Source organism: Pogona vitticeps, chromosome 2 (assembly GCF_051106095.1).
Source record: "Pogona vitticeps strain Pit_001003342236 chromosome 2, PviZW2.1, whole genome shotgun sequence".
NCBI lineage: Eukaryota > Metazoa > Chordata > Lepidosauria > Squamata > Agamidae > Pogona > Pogona vitticeps.
The window spans coordinates 167270709-167290372 of NC_135784.1; the positions used below are offsets into that span (position 1 = coordinate 167270709).

At 42.7% G+C, this 19664-nt stretch overlaps 1 long non-coding RNA gene across 2 annotated transcripts in view; it reads left to right on the forward strand.

Annotated features, from left to right (window-relative positions):
• Positions 1–17142, forward strand: part of LOC110074446 (uncharacterized) — an 84177-nt gene extending 67035 nt beyond the window's left edge. Inside the window, exons 1-4 of one of the 2 annotated variants that reach the window (XR_012084035.2) lie at positions 8928–9133; positions 10693–10774; positions 13530–13562; positions 16059–17142. This is a non-coding gene — a long non-coding RNA (uncharacterized LOC110074446). Of the gene's footprint in view, positions 1–8927; positions 9134–10692; positions 10775–13529; positions 13563–16058 lie in introns of those variants that run through there. The other variant, XR_012084036.2, reaches the window with a different exon arrangement.
• The last annotated feature ends 2522 nt before the right edge of the window (positions 17143–19664 follow it).

A 19664-nucleotide genomic window follows, 5' to 3' on the forward strand; every position in this document is an offset into this window, starting at 1 on the left:
TGGAGTATGCCCACATCCTCATCCCTACCCCCTACATCCCTACCCCAAAAAATCACTTTACAGGTAAAGGGAAGCCAGGCTTTTCCCTTGTAGGTCTCTGGAACAGCCCCAAATCCTTTCTTTGAGGGCCAATGTGGACATGACCAGGAAGCTATGTTTGTACTATTAACCTTTAAGTAGAGATGGGCATAAACTGCGCTTTGGCGGTTTGGCCCAGTTTGGTGCGGCACCCACATAGGTATTCCATGGGCACCCCACACTTCCCTCCCCGACCTCCTTCATCCAGTTGCTCTCTCATGGGCGGCAGCACACTTCTCTCCTCGGCCTCCTCGAGTGGCCAGACACTCACTGGGAGCAGCGTGCGCTTCTCTCCTCTGCCTCCTCTGTTGGCTGCCCACACAGATAAGCAGGTGGGGCTCTGCCTTTGAGTGGGAAGGTGCCAAAGGAGGCGGAGGAGGGAAGCAAGTGCTGCTGCCAGTGAGTGGGCAAACACATGAAGGAGGCAGGGGAAGGAAGTGCGCGGCACCTGCAAAACACCTGTGCGGGTGCCATGCTGAATTGGGCAGAACCACTGAAGCCCAGTTCATGCCCATCTCCACAAGGTTTAGGGAACTCAAGAAGGTCAAGAGAATACAAGCCTGTCCCTTCTCCCATGACCTTCTGGTTTGCCTGAGCTGTGTTGTCAGATGTGAAGCAGGCCGAGGAAGAAAAAAAATGGAAGCTCTTGAGTGGATTTAAAAAAATCTAGAGGGTAAAGGTTAGCCAGGACTAGCCCTACCGTTAGGCTGACACCTCAATCCAAAAGTTTGGGGAGTCTTAAAATGTTAGGAAAGTGTTAGTTTTTTGCTTTGCTGTTATTGTAATTGTTTAGTTACTTTTTTTTAACGGCTAGGGGAGGTACATGTGTAATTTCATGGTTCACATTCCAAAATGGCACAGCGGACTTTAGGTGCTAGGGACTTAGATTGGGAAAGGATGAGAGCACAATTTGCTGCCCTACCTTAGGCAGCTACATTTCTTGGACCCTGGCTTGTTAGTTGGTGCTCACATCTGTGTACCTCATCTTAGAAGGGCAGAGCTGGAAGAGAGCTATAGATCATCAAGTTTATTCAGACAAACCCAGGACACCAGTTTTATAAGTGAATGGGGCAGACACATGCATGAAACATGCATAGCTGCTCTAACAAAGGAAGTTTGCATCTAAAAGAACGATCCAAACCAGAAGTCTTGGAAGGAGGACTTTTCTGGGTATTCCCAGTTTTAAAATTTTTTGCTTTGTGCCCATTTACTACTAATAATAATTGTGTGCTATGGAGTCACTTCTGACTTCATGGCAAAACTTTCCAGGGTTTTCAAGGTAGAGAGGACTCAGAAGTGGTCTCCCATTCCCTTCTTCTGGGGGCTCTCCTGGGATGCGCAGTGGGGAACGGAACTCGCAGTCTCTGGCTTCTTCACATTGAGGCTCATGTAAAGCAGTGAAACCCACTGTAAGAGAATAAAGGTCAGTGGCGTATACACAAGAAATAGGACCTTCATGATATGAATGAGTGATTCCAATAACTCTAAGAATCCAGGGATACAGGAAAAAATCAAATCCTGGCACGATTCCCCCACTCCTCACCCCAGCAGTAAAAGATCTCTCTCCCCTTTACAGAGCAGCCTTTCCCAGTCTAAAGTTGTAGTTGCATTATCTGGTTTAGCATGCTGACAAAAGTTAAAGGAGGAAAATGGAAAACAAGAAAAAAAGGGGGGCCAAAAATATTACAGCACCTGAAAACAGATTTATTTCTGTGTGAGCTTTTGTGGATCAAAATCTATTGGAGATCAAAATCTGTGCCTGAAGAGGATGGTTTTGATCCACAAAAACTCACACTGAAACAAATCTGTTATGTTTTTAAGGTACTGCCATATTTTGTCCTTGTTTTTTCCCTTTTCAACCCAATGTGCTCCAGATGTGCTGGATTATAACTTCTTTCCTCCTCCCTCTGGCACATCAACTGCAGTGCTAGTTCACTTTCCTCAGCCTGGATCCCTCTGGATGTATCAGATGACAGCCGCTGTCATTCTTACCCAGCATGTCCAATGTCTGTACTGCTTAAGGATTGTGGGTATTGTAGTCTAACATATCTCTGCTTGGGGAAGGCTGCAGTCTTAGTTGATGTGATAGAAAGTTTATTTGTTTCTTAAATTTATTTCTTATACCTACTATGGGCAACTGATTGGTTCAAAATTGGGAAAGGAGTACAACAAGGCTGTATAGTGTCCCCCATCTTATTTAACTTGCATACAGAATACATCATGCGTAAGGCTGGACCGGATGACTCTCAAGCCAGAATTAAGATTGCAGGAAGGAATATCAACAACCTCCGATATGCAGATGATACCACTCTGATGGCAGAAAGTGAAGAGGAATTAAAGAACCTCATAATGAGGGTGAAAGAGGAGAGTACAAAAAATGGTCTGAAACTCAACATCAAAAAAACTAAGATCAAGGCCACTGGTCCCATCACCTGGGAAACAGAAGGGGAAGATATGGAGGCAGTGACAGATTTTCCTTTCTTGGGCTCCATGATCACTGCAGATGGGGACAGCAGCCACAAAATTAAAAGACTCCTGCTTCTTGGGAGGAAAGCGATGACAAACCTTGACAGCATCTTAAAAAGTAGAGACATCACCTTGCCAACAAAAATCTGAATAGTCAAAGCTATGGTTGTTCCTGTCGTGATGTATGGAAGTGAGAGCTGGACCATAAAGAAAGCTGACCACCGAAGAATTGATGCCTTTGAATTGTGGTGCTGGAGGAGAGTCTTGAGAGTCCCCTGGACTGCAAGGAGAACAAACCTATCCATTCTAAAGGAAATCAAACCTGAGTGCTCACTGGAAGGACAGACCCTGAAGCTGAAGCTCCAGTACTTTGGCCATCTCATGAGAAGGGAAGACTCTCTGGAAAAGACCTTGATGTTGGGAAAGTGTGACGGCAAGAGGAGAAGGGGACGACAGAGGACGAGATGGTTGGACAGTGTCATCGAAGCAATCAACATGAATTTGACATAACTCTGGGAGGCAGTGGAAGATAGGAGAGCCTGGCGTGCTCTGGTCCATGGGGTCATGAAGAGTTGGATATAACTAAATGACTAAACGACGACGAAAATGATACATATAAATAAAAATGAAACTCATAACAGTTAATCAACACGTCAAGAGATGGAAATATCAAAATAAAAAGCAACATGAGATTTGTACTACATGCTGAGACCCGGGAGAAATACAATTATTTATACAATACAGTATCGATTATCTGTCTAGAACATACATGTACATTCTTACCCACATGTTCTGCTAATGGCAACTGAATGTGAAGCTTCACACCCAGTGGAAATGTTTTGAAGGATGTACATTTCTCATCCTATGTCATTGCAACAGCTGGTTAGTCAGAAGAAGAGAATGAGGGACAGAGATATAAAATAATCATCCTGACCCTACAGGACTCGTTATGAACCTGTGAAGACTTGAGAACAGGTGCCCATGCCCTTTCACTTGTATTGGCTGAAATCCTATTACACTGCTATGCAAAAGGCTTAACTTTAGGAGGCAAATGGCTCAGATTAAGACATTACTGTAGACATTTTCTGTTGCATGACTCAATACACAGCAGATGTCTATGGAGATTTCTTAACCTATGGCAAATTGCGTCCAGATTTTATACCTTTTGTGTAGCAGTACAAAAGGATTTCAGCCACTGTGTAAACTGGGGGTTGGGATAAACCAGCAGAAGCATCCCATGAGAAAATTATGGTTCAGACTACTTTCTGATGGGCCACTGAGCATCTGTTTACAGCTTTGATTCTTAATCAGTGTGCTAAACTGGATGTTTTTTCTTCTGATCCTGGATCTCACTGGCCTACAGTCTCTTCCTCAAGAAAGTAGATTTTACCCATGGTGTATATTATCTTCGACCAGCCATGCTAGTTGTGGGATTTGAGGGGCAGCAGTTCAAAAAAGTAACTTTTCACAACAGCACATCCAGGATCATGTCAGCGTGATACATTCTGTTCCAGCTGTCCATCACCATTTCTATATTGGCGAGAGCCATCTTAATCTGTACACATGAGAACTATTGTCACAATATTATGCTGCAACAGGAGTGGGATGCATGCCAGAGAATGAAGCATCTCACATGTTTCCCACTCCCAGGCTGTGAGTGTTGCCAAGCAGCAGATAGTTAAATCAGTCCTGCTGTCACAATCCAGTTTGACAGGCAGGAGCCACAAGGCCCTCCCTCTGTGCTGTTGCTGCTGCCTTTCCTGATCTGATCTGATCTGGGGGAGGGAGGGCTACTACACCTTGACCTATAACCCACAGCTGCCTTATTGGATGGTGGAGGACCCTCTGAGGGGCAAGGTGTGCCAGCTAAACCAGGGAGAGGCAACTGGGTCCTCTCCAGATATTTTGAACCATCTGAGATCATTGGTGAGGCTGGCCAGAAATGGGGAAAGTTACTTTTTTTGTTTATTTTTATTTACAGCTACTCGAATCAAAGAGTTAGCCGGCTACTGTCTTGCTGGCAGTGGGATTCTGGGAGGAAATTTTCCTATCTCCGATGCTTGTTGGGAGGATTTATGAGAATTATAATCTAAAATCATGGGGATTGTGTGGCATTTTACCATGTAGCCTATCCCTGGACTAAATCAATCCTGTGAGCTCTGACGTGGTGGTTAAAAGCATGAATTAGGAGCTGGGAGCCAGCTGTTCTCAAGACAGCTTTCCTAGGAATTCACAGAGTGGCCGGAGGTAAGCTATGATTTTCTCAGCCGCACCTTCTCTCTGTCCTCTGGGAATAACTGGGCCACCCTGCAGGCTTGCTGGAAGTATTACTGAGGCAATGCAGGCGAAGCATCTTTGTTTTAAAAAAAAGGAAGGGGAGCACAATGCGAGTAATACACATGAGAAGCGTGCAGGCTTTCACGTGGCAACACTGAGTTCCACATGGAGTCTGTGGCCCAGTGAGTGGGCAACATGTGCTGCTGGCGGCACCACTGGCTGTTTATGCTGAAACCACCACTACTACCGCCATCCCAAAATCAGGTGAGGCGGCTGTTAGGGGAACATTTATCGCAGCTGCCCACAGCCCTGTCCTTTCAGGGGACTTTTCCTTTGCAGCCGAGCTGAAGAGAGTGGCCTCTGAGGATCCGGACTCTAGCGTGCGCCTCCTGAAGCCCAGCGTGACCTCTCCCATGGGCGCCCACTGCAGACCCAGGCTGCTCAGAAACAAAGAGTGGCCCATGGAGGCTCCAAGGCATGATGGATGGGTCAAAGCTGACCTGAGCAGGAGTGGGGGCTTTCTTCAATGCTAACAGTGGTTTACCCTTCTCCACCTAAGGAGAGCAAAGCAATTTAAGACAGCCAGGTGGCTGGGTCCTCTAGCACCTCACTGCTCATCTCTTAGGTCTGCTGCCTGAAGCAGCCACCTCCTAATGTCTACTGGTAGGGCTCCAGTCTTTGCCACAGGAAGGCTCTTATCTCTGATTTCTGTTGGGCAAGTTCCCTTGCAGCCCATATATATGCACAGGCCCTCTTGGCCACTGAGGGTTTGGGGGGTGGGTGGGCTAAAGTGGTGGGGGCAGAACTTGTAAATATTAATTTAAAGCATGGTTGGAAGAATTTGGTCTTCCTGATACTGGACTGTTATCTCCCATAACTGGCCGTTCTGATTACGGCTAATGGAAACTGCAGTTTGACAACATCTGGAAGGCCACACTCAGCTTTAAAATGTTTTCACTTTAGTGTTACTACATTGTAAAGACATTTGTTGTTATTACATTAGTCATTATTGGGAAAAAGAATCCCCTTTACATTATTCATTAATAAGACAATACTACCATTTTGCTTTTAAATTATTAAGCAGAATCCTGTTGGCGATTTACATGGGTGTAAGTTAAACTGTGTAGCTCACCTTGGGAAACTGCTGGCAGTCAGGGGTTTTATGTTATGAGGTGATGAGTTGATTGTGCAATGTGTGGGCGCCTGCTCGTGTGCCCAGTTCCTCATTCATGAGTGGTAGCTCAGTGAAGTGAGTTAGGGAATTTAATGTATGCACATGTAAATCACCAAGAGGATTCCAGCTGTTTTTTAATTAAAACAAAAATATGTTTTTTTTAAAAAAACACCTAATTTGAAGTTATAATAAACATTACTAACTACACACAAAAAATCACAACTGTTGTTGACATCAAAACAATTAACAGTAACAGTGATGCCCCCTGTTGTGCCACAGAATTAACAAGTCACATCATCACACTGAGCACATGAGTTCAACATCCTATATTGATGGAACTGTTTTAACCCCTGCATTATTATTATTATTATTATTATTATTATTATTATTATTATTATTATTATTATTATTATTATTATTATTATTATTATTATTATTATTATTATTATTATTATTATTATTATTATTATTATTATTATAATTATAATTATAATTATAATTATTATTATAATTATTATTATTATTATTATTATCATCATCATCATCATCATCATCATCATCATCATCATCATTATTATTATTATTATTATTATTATTATTATTATTATTATTATTATTATTATTATTATTATTATTATTATTTTACAAGAGTAGGAGACCTTTTCACCCAACTCCCTATGCTTGGGCTCCCAAATGGCATATTCACTTTGCAAGTAACATCATCGTGATGATGTGCTTTAGAATGTACCCTTTTCAGGGTTTTCGAGCTAGAAAATACTCAGAAGTGAGTTACCCTTCCTCTCTTCTACAAGCACTTTTGGGGCTGTGCAGCTTGGCCAAGGTCACACAAGGTGACTCTTCTCCCTAGATGCATAGTGGGGACATTGAACTCCCGATACCAAAACCACTGAGCTATCCAGCCAGTGGGGCGATTAAACTGTCTGGGTAAAAAGTAGAGCAATCATAAATGTGCCATGCTGGTGAAGTAATAAGGTTAGTGGTGACATTTTTGCTTTTCCAACAAATTCCACAATATTATTTTCCTTTGAATAAATTTTAAAAATAGACCTTACCTCTTGCTAATGAAAACGAGTATGTTTTGATCAGGGACTTGTATTAGGATTATGTTACCTTAGCCTTTTTATTTCAACAAGGGGTCTAGATAGGCAAGCAAACTTTGTTCTTTGCCTATTTATTCTGATGTGGAACCACTATCTTCAGGAGTGGTTACTTCTGAATAAATGGGCATTACTGCCAGGTTTGTTGCAAAGACTATTGTAGTCCTAGTCCTTCACTCTATGCTGCATATTGGAAACTCCATTTTTTTTTAGCATGAGGGCTTGCTTTGTTGGTCATTCTTCAAGGACTCCATACTTCCTGAAGCACTAGCCACCTACTGCTGGTTTTCAGGGAGACGTGATTGCAGAACTGTGTACTTAATGTGTGAAAAGGTTGGGCAATGGGGCCTTCTGCGACTTCACCTTGGGCAGCAAAGTGGCAGACAGTGGACTACCGTGTTTCTCCGAAAATAAGACAGGGTCTTACTGTATATTAATTTTTGCTCCAAAAACATGCCAAGCCTTATTTTCAGGGGATGTTTGATTTTACAGTCATGTCATCTTCTGGTTGCTGCACAATAGTGGAGGGCGGGATTTCACTCAAGTAGGGCTTATTTTTGGGGTAGGGATATTACGAGCATCCTGAAAAGTCATACTAGGGCTTATTTTCAGGTTAGGTCTTATTTTTGGGGAAACAGGGGTGAAGGTGTCCCATCATGAGTCATCTGTGATAGAAGCAACCTGTAGCTCCTCCTTCCTACCTCCACACTAGAAAGGAAGGTTGAGGTTCCTTGTATCGTCCTCATGGGAAACCCCTCTGGAGATGGCAGCATATACAGTGGTGCCTCGCATAACGATTTTAATTGGTTCCAAAAAAAAACGTTATGTGAAACATCGTTATGCGAAACACCATTTTCCATAGGAATGCATTGGAAACCGGTTAATCCGTTCCAATAGGCACGGATTGCCATCCTTAAGCGAAAAAACCCATAGGAAACATCGTTAAACGATACAATGTATCCTCCATTGGAATGTATTGTAGCTGACTCAATACATTTCAATGGCTTTGCGAAGTCAATTTTTGCAAAATTAAGTGTGTCATAAAAGGGTCAAAAATGGTTTTAAATGCTTGGATTAGCTTCTGCACCCTCTAAAACGGATGCAAAAGTTAATTTGGCTTTGATCTGATTTTTCGTTAATTAATGGTGAATTTTTTCCCCCCAACTTTTGACAGCTGTCAAAATCTGACAGCTCCATTATTTCCTATGGGGGAAGAAAAAATTCACAAAAAATTAATGAAGACTCAGCAACTGTTCTAAATTCTTGGGTTCGTTAGAGGACCCCCTAAGTTGTGTGCAAACCTGATTTGGCTTTGATCTGAACTTTCGTTAATTTTTTGTAAATTGTTTTCTCCCCCATAGGAAAGCATGGAGCTGTCAGATTTTGACAGGTCCATTGGTTCCTATGGGCCAAAAAAAAAAAATTCACAAAAAAAATTAACGAAAAGTCAGATCAAAGCCAAATCAGGTTTGCACATGACTTAAGGGGTCCTCTAACGAATCCAAGCATTTAGAACCGTTTTGGACCCTTCTAAGACACTTTTTTAATTGAAAAAAAAACATCGTTAAGTGAAGCAGGGGACCTAAAATCGCATTCGTTATGCGAAGCATGGTCCCAAACTTCGCTAAGCGAAAATCGCCCATAGGAAACATCGTTATACGGTGCATATTATTTTCTAAAAAAACACATCGTTATGCGAATTCATCGCTAAACGAGGCAATCATTAAGCGAGGCACCACTGTACAGGAATCTCTGGTAGCTTCCACCAAATAGCTAGGAAAGAATAGAATAATCATGTGGCAGGGGAGGAGGAGTGGTGTGGTACCAATCTGAAAGTTGTCAGAGTTATAACTCAGTACCTGGTTAGATCTCTTAAGCAAAGCAATTCTTTCCAGTGAAGGTTGTCTCTGCGGCCATCAGAGGAACACATTTCACATGAAGACAGAGATGCCATTTGACGCCAGTGAAACTAAATCGCATCAACACAAATCCCTTCCCAAGCTGCTGGAGAGGCTGTCAGGTCAGCGGTAGTTTATTCCTTGCTTGATGGGCCTATAAATACTTGCAAGTATTTTAGACTGCCATTTCCAATGACATCTCTCAAATAACAAAACAAACAACCTATGTCACCTCATTAGGGGCTGTTTCTTATTTTTAATGACGGATGCAAACAGTTGTTACATAGCCTAATTTTCTTATTATTGGCAACAGCTGATCTCCTCAACAATAGAGATGTAAACTGTTTTTGGACAAATATGTAAAAACCAAACCACAGATGATCATAGAATCATAGAATAATGAAGCTGGAAGGGGCCTACAAGGCCATCAAGTCCAGCCCCCTTGCTCAGTGCAGGAAAACAAAGGATATCTGCCAGATGGTTGTCTAAGTTTCTCTTGAATGCCTCCAGTGATATTTATGTCTCTGAGACAACCATGAGACAACAATAATAATATTAGAATAATAATCTTTAAAATGTAGAACTAGAAGGGACCCTATGGATTATTAAGTCCAGCCCCTATCAAGGAAGCACAGTGGGGAATCAAACTCCCCACCTCTGGCTCCACAGCCAGATACTTAAAACCACAGAGCTATCCAGCAGTAAGAGCCTAAATGAATTAATGAGGTGGAGGGCACACCCTCAGATCCCTTGTGTTAAATTAAACAGTCCATTGTGGTTGTTAGAAATATATAAAAAGAAAAACTCAGGAAGATGAAGGAGATTATGTTCTCCATCTTCCTACTGCAAAGTCACTGATTCAGTCATTAAAGTCTTGAGGCAGCAGAATCATTAATTTGAGATCCATGTGTGAAAAAAGTAAGAATTTAGAGTGTATGAGATATGAAATTGAGTTTCTGGAACCTGCTATGCCTCTCTGAGCTTGGGAAGCAAAGGTTAGAATGGAAACAGAGAGTTCATACCTTCATCTAATCTCCTGCTATTGAACACTTCAAAGGAAGGACTGAGTTCAGGAGCAGATACCTCAGTGCTTATCTTTATCAGAGGACATATCAAAGTGGCTCTCAAAGGAACACTAATGCTATATCTGTAACTCAGACTTGAAAGAACTCAGCACGTTTTTTCTCAGGGAGTAGTGTGGATCTGGCAATGGGAATAGCATTACATCAGAAAGTTGCCCTTCATCCTGTCAGAACAGGAAAGGGACTGAAGAGGGATTGGCAATAGGTGCTTAACAGCTCATTCAACTTGTATAAAAGGGAGTAGATAAATTAGTTTATCAGCCTAGTATACCTCTGAGGAGAATCATGCTTTGCTTTGCTGCTACCTGAGAGGACTCAGTCTGATTTGCAAGTAGACTCAGAGTCAATTTGCCATCTTAAGAAGCTGTATTGGGAGTCTGCACTCTGTGCATGCCCAGAAATACACTGTCTTTCCATTCAGGTGTGAGTATAGATAGGGCGGGTTAGTTTTTATTGTCTTCCTGTGTTTTCTTCCTGAATGCTGTAGCTGTATATCCACAGTTATTCCTAACTTTTGAAAAACTGGTTCTTGTAACTGTTCAGAACATTTACCCTTTTATTCTTTTGAATTGTTTTCCTTTCCTTTCCTTTTTCAATAGACTGCAGAAATCCTTCCAAACAAGTTGTTTCATTTTGACTCAGAGGGTTGAAGCTACTAACACCACTCCTAGCCTTGCCCAGGTAGGTACCTCACAGGATTGGTGCTCTTGTTCTCAATGCCTAGCTTTAGGAATTTCCTTTTTATATGAAACTGTCCAGAACATCTTGGAATCGGGACACGAAACAGATTTTGGGGGAGTGGGATGGTTTTAGCAAACTTCCACCACATCTGACTTCCCCCAGGTGCTCACACCCCAAGAAAAGCGAGAGTAGTGCAGCTGAGTGACTGTAAGGAGGGTGGGGGGAGACCACGACATCAGGGAATACCAAGGCTGGGGCCACAGACTCCCTTGGGCTGCCTTTTAAAGAAAGGAATTGAAGATGACTATGCCCATTGCCCTTTTGAAGTCCTCACTCAGTCCTTTCCCAGGGACTGCCTTAGAAAGTTGATGGGGGCTTTCTCTTGGCAGAAGAAACAAAAGGAAGAAATTAAAATGAAGTGCTAAAAATAAAATGGAATATGCAGCTCTGCAGACTGCACTGGTGCCCTTCTGTTTTGTTCAGACTTGCAGCCTGTGTTGCCTCATTCACAGGAATGGGGTCTTCATAGAAAACCAGATCTGTAGCAATCCTATCAAGGATTTGGCCAGAGCGTCACCAAAGTAACCTGGGCAGGTTAACCCCAATCTTTGTGCCTTTTATTCTGGTGTGTACTGGGTTGAGGCGGCTTCTATACATCCCTGCTTGGTATCGTCAGTGCTACCAATTTATCGGAATTTAGGAAGTAACTAGTTACAGATAATGCAGCTGTATGTAACTAGTTGCTTTTAGGGGACTGCGGGTGTTACTAAGTTACATCCAAAAGCAATGTGATCAGTACTGACAATGTTAGCTCTGGAGTAACAGCTGTAAACGTTATTAAAGTTTATGCAGCAACTGTAACAAGCTGATTGGATGGATGGATGCCAGAGAAGAGCCAATCAAGATTTGCCAGGAGGACCTATATATTTAAAAAAAGAAGAATTGACCACATGAGGGGTTAGAGAGAAGAGCGGTTTAAAAAAGAGCAGTTGAGAGCGTATCTGAGAGTGAAAGAAATGTTTCTACATTTAGAAAGATTACTAAAGAACTGAGAGAAATCATTAGATTGTAACTATAGATGAAGATGAGATGAAGGTTCCAGGAAGATGCAGAATGTAATAGTTAGGTATCAAAGAAAGATCAAAGTCTAGCCTGGGCAGGCTTACTTTGACTATCTGTAACTTTAAATTTAAAAATGTGCCGTGCAACCATTAATTAATTAATTAATTAATTAATTAATTAATTAATTAATTAATTAATTAATTTTATATCCCGCCTATCTAGTCCACTCTAAGCTTTTTAAAGAAAGAAATCATTTTTCTTGTTTTGCTTTAGCTCAAATAATTGCACTTAAGGTTAGCCCAGGGAAAAGAAGAGGCAAGTCAGAAAGTGACTAGCTGGGCTGGTCTGGTCACAACACTGAACACATTACTTTCGAGTGTTTCCTGTTAATATTTTGAAGAATTTCTAGAAGGATTTTGACCAGAATTTTTAAAGTGTTTAACCCTTATCTACCCTATGTGGCAAATTATTATTTTGTCTCATCTTTTGCATTTCCACAAGCATTTTCAAGATGCTTCGTTAGAATTGTCTTCTCAAGAGAACCAGAGAGTAATCCACTGTATTTTTCCTTCTATGCTGGTGAGAACAAAGCAGATCTAATGCAGTTTGGAACTGCTTCCAGTAAGGGCAGTCTGGCTGTTCATAACATAAGTAATGCATAAACTCTTTTTGAAAAGTTGCTATACCAAGCTCTGTAATGTACAAGGTGTGTCAGGAGAGATTTATTTGCAAACAGTAAATCTGGGCCTCCATCACTGGATCTAATCCAGGTATGAACATTCTTCCAGTAACTACATCAATACATACATGCCCTGGTGTAGAATTTCTTACTGTTATATTATACGAAGGCTAGCACCAAATGGCTGAGTTCAGTTACAATCTTTCCTCACCTACAAAGTAGCCAAGCAGGAAGATGTAATTTGAACTTCTGCTTATAAACAGGCCTGCTCTGGGGAGAAAACTGCAAGCAGCCCAGTGCCACCGGAGGTGAGGAATGTTATTGCTTCGGATTATGATGCCCAGGGCTGTAGACTGGAATGATTATGTGGTGTTATTACACACAAAAAATGGTCTTCTCATTCGTCCAACATCTGAGTTTGGGAAATACCATTAATGGGTCACAGAATTACAAACAAGGTGAGCTTTTGAGTTTTCCAGCACTCTTCATCAGGCAAAGATGGTATAAAACTTGAGATTAAGGCGAGTTGTTCAATAAAATTGGGCCAGATATAGTACACTTAGCTCATGAAGTCACATTGCTGACAAAGCAAAATGAAGGCTATATTCCGTTCTTTCCATATTGATAGAGAACTTAAATATGTACTTTATTTGTAACATCTTAAAGTCCAATAAAGGTGTTGCTAACCACAGGCTCTTTGGATTCCACTCATATCAGTCTCTGGGGAGGCAATTCTAGGGGGGTCTCTTTGGGGTATAAACTAATATGAAACCTGAGTACATGACAGTAGCATTTCACGGCAGCCTTAGAACAAGAGGACTTCCTGCTCCCATCCTATGGCCTCCATGGGCAGACATGACTGTCTGAACAGCTTCTAAGATGTCTATTCTCTCCTGCCATTAATAGTAGCTGACAATTCAGTGGTATAGAGAACATTGTGAACAAATCTGTGTTAAATGGGTTAAGAAAAATAACCAACCCACTTGTCTATTTTTTTGTTTCCCTAATCAACAGACCCAGGCATAGAAGCCAAACCACACAAAACAGGTGGGTGATCGTGATTAGAACGTTATTTCCCGGCGTTGCAGCCATATATTGACATGGGGACAAGGAGGAGGGCTTAATCGCAATATCTTCCCCTACCCCATCCCCTTTCCCCCTGCCCACCAAAAATCCCCTTCCTCTTCGTTTGGCAGCTGTTTCCTCCACCAGTGAAGTTTCCAGAGCACCAAAGGGATTTATTGCGTCAGACTCCCAAAGCATCATCACAACTCCTTTGCGTCTCTGAGGCTATTCTGCCACTAGATGGCACCATCTGCTCACTATTTGTTTCCAGACATTTCTCTGTGACACTTCCCTCCCTCCTCCCCCCAATATTTTTGTATTTCAAACTAGAATTGCTGGTAGCTTATCAGAATTTGAGGCATGCATTGGATCTCAAGATCGTCTTCTGCTTACTGGGTGACCATTAAAAGCTGAAGAGGAGAGTTTGGAGTCTGAAACATGCTCTCTAGCCAATGTTTCACAGGCTGCATGGCAAACAACTTTAATCAAGAATATGTTTCTCAAGAGGTTGTCAAGCAGCAGATTCTGAAACAGCAACACCATTGCCAATGAGTGTGTGTATGTGGGGAGGGAGGAGGGAGGGAGAGGGGTGGTGGTGGAAATGGATGCTGGAAGAGGAGGAGGAGGAGGAGAGTGACTCTCCCTTTGAACAGCTGGATAGCTATGTGGTTGAACTATCTGGCTGCAGACACAGAGGCTGGGAGTTCAATTCCCCTCTGGGCCTTCTTGACAAGAGCTGAACTTGATGATCCATGGGGTCCCTTCTAGCACTGCAGTTCTACTATTATTGTAGATTACAGAAGAATTGTCAAGTACTCTTTAATATCTTATGGGTCAGGTTTGGGGTCTGAGCCCTACTAGAAAGCCACACCTTCTGACCCGGAGTCCCATGTAGTCTAATTTGGGCTACAGAGAATGAGATGGGTGGGGGAGGGGGGTCAGTCACAACCAGGGCTAGCCTATGGCAGTTTGTTCCCTGAGGTAAAAGACCTGATGGCATCTCCCTCCATTCCATGTACAGAAGCTGGCAGCCTGGCAGTTGAAACCTCCTTTAATACTCGCAACAGGATGGGTCCCTCCCTCATACTTAAGGGCAGCAGCCTTGTTGAAAGATGCTGGCCTAATTTCATGGCACATTGAACTCTATCCTGAACAGGAAGGAACTGCCATGGTAAGGAATGCCTTTTCTGTCCCCCAGCACCTGCCAGCTGAGACAGTAAGGTTGTCCTCCTGTCTAACAGTGAGGTTGTCTCCAGCCACAGCTACTGTCTGGGGCAGGAAAGTCACTCCCCATTTGCTTATTGTGATGTTTACCCCATGGGCCCTGCTTGTTTCACCAAACCCAGAGCTCATGAAGGTATCCCAACACGCCCCTTGACACGCTGCCACCAGCTGATCTCTTTTTTTATCAACTTATTTTTATTATGAAAGACTAAGGTCCATCCAGGACTGACTTTTTAACAGAAACAGGTTTATTGATTACATGTGGTTTCAGGAATAATTCTTAAGCACATTCTTAAAGTTACACAAAGCTTCAATATTTCACTTTAATCTCTTCTTTCTTAATCAATACAGGTCACACTCTGACTAATCACTGCCTAATCACTCCTTAAACACTCTCTGCCTCAAAACCCCAAACTATCCTGTTCTCTAGCTCTCTCTAACTCCCCCTCAAGTTCTCTCCCAGGCTCCACCTCTCAGCACCTCTCATGGTTCTGCCTCACAACCATATTAACATATAACATGAATAATGCATATCACTTAGGGTGAATGCCACACATCTTACACCACAGAGCTGACCTTCAGCATTTTTGTTAGAAGAGGGTCTGGTCCTGAGCCCCAATGAAGCCTCATTCCTACTAAACCCCAGTGTCAAGAAGGCTATGACACAATATGGTATCTGCAGGCTAGGGGGACTTCAAATACATTCACAAATAGAAATGGACATAAACCTGGAAAATGGTGGTGCGTGATGGTTCATCGTTGGCCATAAACCACAAACCAACCAGGAAATTGAAACACAAACTGGTTCGGTTTTCAGTTCATGCCCAGTGTGTGTGTGTGTGGGGGGGGGCTTAGCTTCTCCAGTTATGCCAGCGCCATCACTGTGCTGCCACTGATACATTGGTGTGGCCTTCAAGAAGCCTGGATGCTGCCTCTACATATGTGCCAATGCTCCAGCTGTTTAGGGTGTTAATTTTTGTTGTTGTTGTTGTTTCAATAGATTATCCCCAGGACTTATTATAACATTTGTTTATCTTTAAGTGCAAGTTAGTTAAAGTAGCACAAGTTAGCTCTAACATTGTAACTATTGAGTTTGTTGTTATTATGTATTACAGTGTTGCAAAAGGAATTCACTGTGTTCCTTGCTTCTCCCTTTCTTCCCCTTAATTAAAAAAATACTGTATCTCAGTCACAAGAAACCATTGCTTCTTTCAGCGCTAGTGCAACTTTGTTCTCACTTGTTATTACTTTTAGGATATGACTTCATGGTGTCTTCAAGGATGGTGAAAAAAAACATATTAAGGTAACTACTGAAATATTTGTGCCTCATTATTTCCGTGGTCTGAAGGGGCATGACTGGCTGAGGTTGACTTCAGTGGCAACTCTTGATATTTAAACTCTGGGGATTCCTGGGTGTCTCACCCATCCAGCCCTCACCACTCCCATGTCCACACCACACAATAGCCCAACTGTTGCAATTTCCCTAACGAGGCGCCTCTCTGCTTCCTATTTGATGAGATGTCACATGTTGCCCCCGCTGCTGTTTCCTGCCTGCTATTTGGAGAAGCTGGAAGAGACTGGTTCCTTTCCTGGCATCACTGGAACTTCCAGGGGAAGTAAAATTTGTGTAATCAGAGAATAAAGGAATATATCTCTTCAGTCAAGAGTCCCTCTCTCTGGCTTTTGTCAAATGCAAGGCCAGGCCAGTGTTTTGCTGCTTGAGGCAAAGTAACAAATGGTAACCCCTGTCCAATGATACTGGAGGAATCACATTTGAGTCTATAGGGCCTGCATGCCATTTTGCAGACTACATGTTTCCTACTCCTATTCATGAATAACTAAGTATCTGACCTCTGGGATTGAGATGAGTCTGTGTTAGGATAGGCAGCTGGGGGGGGGGAGCTATGCACACATCCCCCACCCAACCATCTTCTTGAGCAACATTTGCTACCCTAACTCACCTGCCAAAAATATTTTCACCTGCAGACAGACAGGCAGAAAGCCATATGACCCTAGGCATTTGTAAGAGAACAGATTCACCCTTAAAATGGGTATCGGCATCCTTTACCATGAAAAAAACAACCAGGTATCAATATCTAAATGGATACCTGCCTTCTTTTCTGGCATTTTTATTGAGCTATATGGTTCACAGAAGACACCAGGTGACTGAAAACTGGCCCCGGAGCTGCCCACTTTGGTCTATGCATTACCTATGGTACACAGGATCTTTTCTTTAAAAATAAAACAAAACCCATCTTGAAAATATTGCTTTCTATTCTGAGGTGAAAAAAAGTAATCATGTGTCCCTTTAAATATCCTTAATTACATTTATAGCCCACCCTTCCTCTGCCAAATCCAAGACAACATGTAGTAGCTTTCCTGGACAGCCTGGTGAGGAAGGCTTGTCTGAAAGACACGGCAACGGACTGTTCTAGGAACACGGAGTGAGATTTGCAGGTGTCAGTCATGGCAGGGAAGATATACCTGGAGGGTGTGGGTGGGAAAGAAGATGGCATTCGGCTGCTGAAACCCTCAACAAATTGTAGAGGGGACCTGAGGTGGGGAGGAACAAACAATAAAGGTTATATGTGTTTTGAACCTGGCCCTTGCGCTGTAGATAAACATTTCAGGAAGAAGGAAATGAACAATTGTAGGGAAATATTTTCTCTCTCCTCCCCCCCCCCCCCGCCACCTTGTTAGCTATGAAGTACTCATGCTGGCCCAGCACCACAGATTACATAAACCAGTTGAAAATCTGACAGCCAGAAGACTTCATGATCCTGAGTCAGCAACCAGCCACAAGCTTTCCTACTCACCCTAGGAAAGTTCCTTTCACTCACTTCCTGCCCATACCCTGCCTGTGCCTTTCTTACACAGCATATTAGCCCAGTAAATGTATTGCCCAAGAGACAACAGCCGGCTGCCCAGCAGCCTTCCGCTCACAACCGCGAGAGGGATTTCCCCATGTTCTGCACTTCTTCTTCAGAAGAGGACAGAGTGTCCAAAGCCTGCTCTGTGCCCTAAGTGGGCAGTGGAAGGCGGGGGGCTGAATCTCTTGTTTGCCAAATTTATTTCTGCTGATCAAAACTTAAAAGATGAAAGTTTAACCTTGTGCTTCCCACTAAAGTTCAACTGCTAGACAGCATTGCAACAGGTGCAAGAAGGGATACCCCTGCTGAATTTCTGGCTGTCCTTTTACTGCTAATGGCACAGCATGGCAGCCTAAAACAAAAGGTATGGCAGAGTGCCATGGCAAGCAGTTTTGGGGAGGAGAGAGGGTCAGAGAGTAACGAACAGTGGCAGGAAAGTTTGGGAAGAGAACACAGAGATCTGGAAAAGAAAAGGATACATAATTTTTTAAGCAGCCCAAGTACCTGTCTCTTCAACCCAGCATGATCTACAGCAGTGGTTCTTAACCTTTGTTACTCAGATGTTTTTGAACTGCAACTCCCAGAAACCCCAGTCAGCACAGCTGGTGGGGAGGCTTCTGGGAGTTGCAGTCCAAAAACACCTGAGTAACCCAAGGTTAAGAACCAGTGATCTACAGTAAATCACTGGTGTTCTCCTTAATCTCCATTTCATGGGAAAAAAATTGATTTCTGTAGCAACACCTCCCCCTTTAAAGGCTTAAAATCAAGGCAGCTAAGTTGATGGTTTTGTTTGTTTGTTTGTTTGTTTGTTTAATAATAAATAAATAAGTAGTAGTAGTAGTAGTAGTAGTAGTAGTAGTAGTAGTAGTAGTAGTAGTAGTAGTAGTAGTAGTAGTAGTAGTTTTTCACTTCTTACGGGGGGGGGGGCAGAGCAGGGTTTTTGGTTTGTTTGCTTTTATCTGTCAAGTTGGCATCTCCATCCCCTTTGTGGGCCATTAAAAACAAAACAGACATTTGTGCATCCATGGTAATGTTTCAGTCCAGCAGAGGGCTGATCTTATTTGGTAAGCTATAAATCAGAAATCACAAGTATTAAAGATGCACAACTCCAGTCCTCTTTTCCACTTCACCATCCTAACTCCAGACCCCAAATCATTCCAGCTAACTGGCTGTACTGCTTTAATTTCCTACAATAAACCACACTGACATTAGTGCAGGGGCATGGTGGGAAACTGACTGACACTCCTGTGAGCACTATTGTTGATGCCCACTGCCAAGCCATCCCAGTAGGCCCATTAAGGGAGACTTTGCCCAGCTTCCCCCAATAACAACCTTGTCTGTAACATTTCCTGGAGTGAGATAGACAGTGGGATACATTTCACCCATCATGCTGCTGTTCCAGGCAGAAGAGCCAGGCTGGAAATAGTAAATTGGAGGTTTCAAGATGTCCAAGCTGTAGGCCTGCCGGGTCAACAGCATTTCCCCTAACATGAAATCTGAGATTAGGGGTGGGCCCTTATGATGATGATGTCACAGAGGCAGGGCAGGCAAGACTTCAAAGGGAGATGGAATTGTTTTTGTTTATTTGGTTTATGTTCTCATTATTACTCTTCCTCTCAAAGGGACTCAGGGTCCTGTACATGGTTTCCTCCTTCCACTTCTACCTCTACAACATCCCTATGAAGATGGCGTGATTGGCCAAGAGTCACTCAGTGAACTTTGGGTGAACCTAGTTGACCCCAATCCTATAAATCTGGTATACGAAGCACCATATCAAGCTTGCACAGAAAAGCTATAGGTGAGCAGCTACATCTGTTGCACTTTCATCTTTTGTGTTCTTTTTTAAAAGGTGGCATTCCTTGCACAGCTGTCATTTGGCAAACATGACAAAATCTTGCCTTTTAACGCTTTGGCAAGATTTATATATTTTCCTCCGGTAAATAACATGAAAATTGCTTTGAACTTTGAATCACTGCGGCTTAAACTGAAC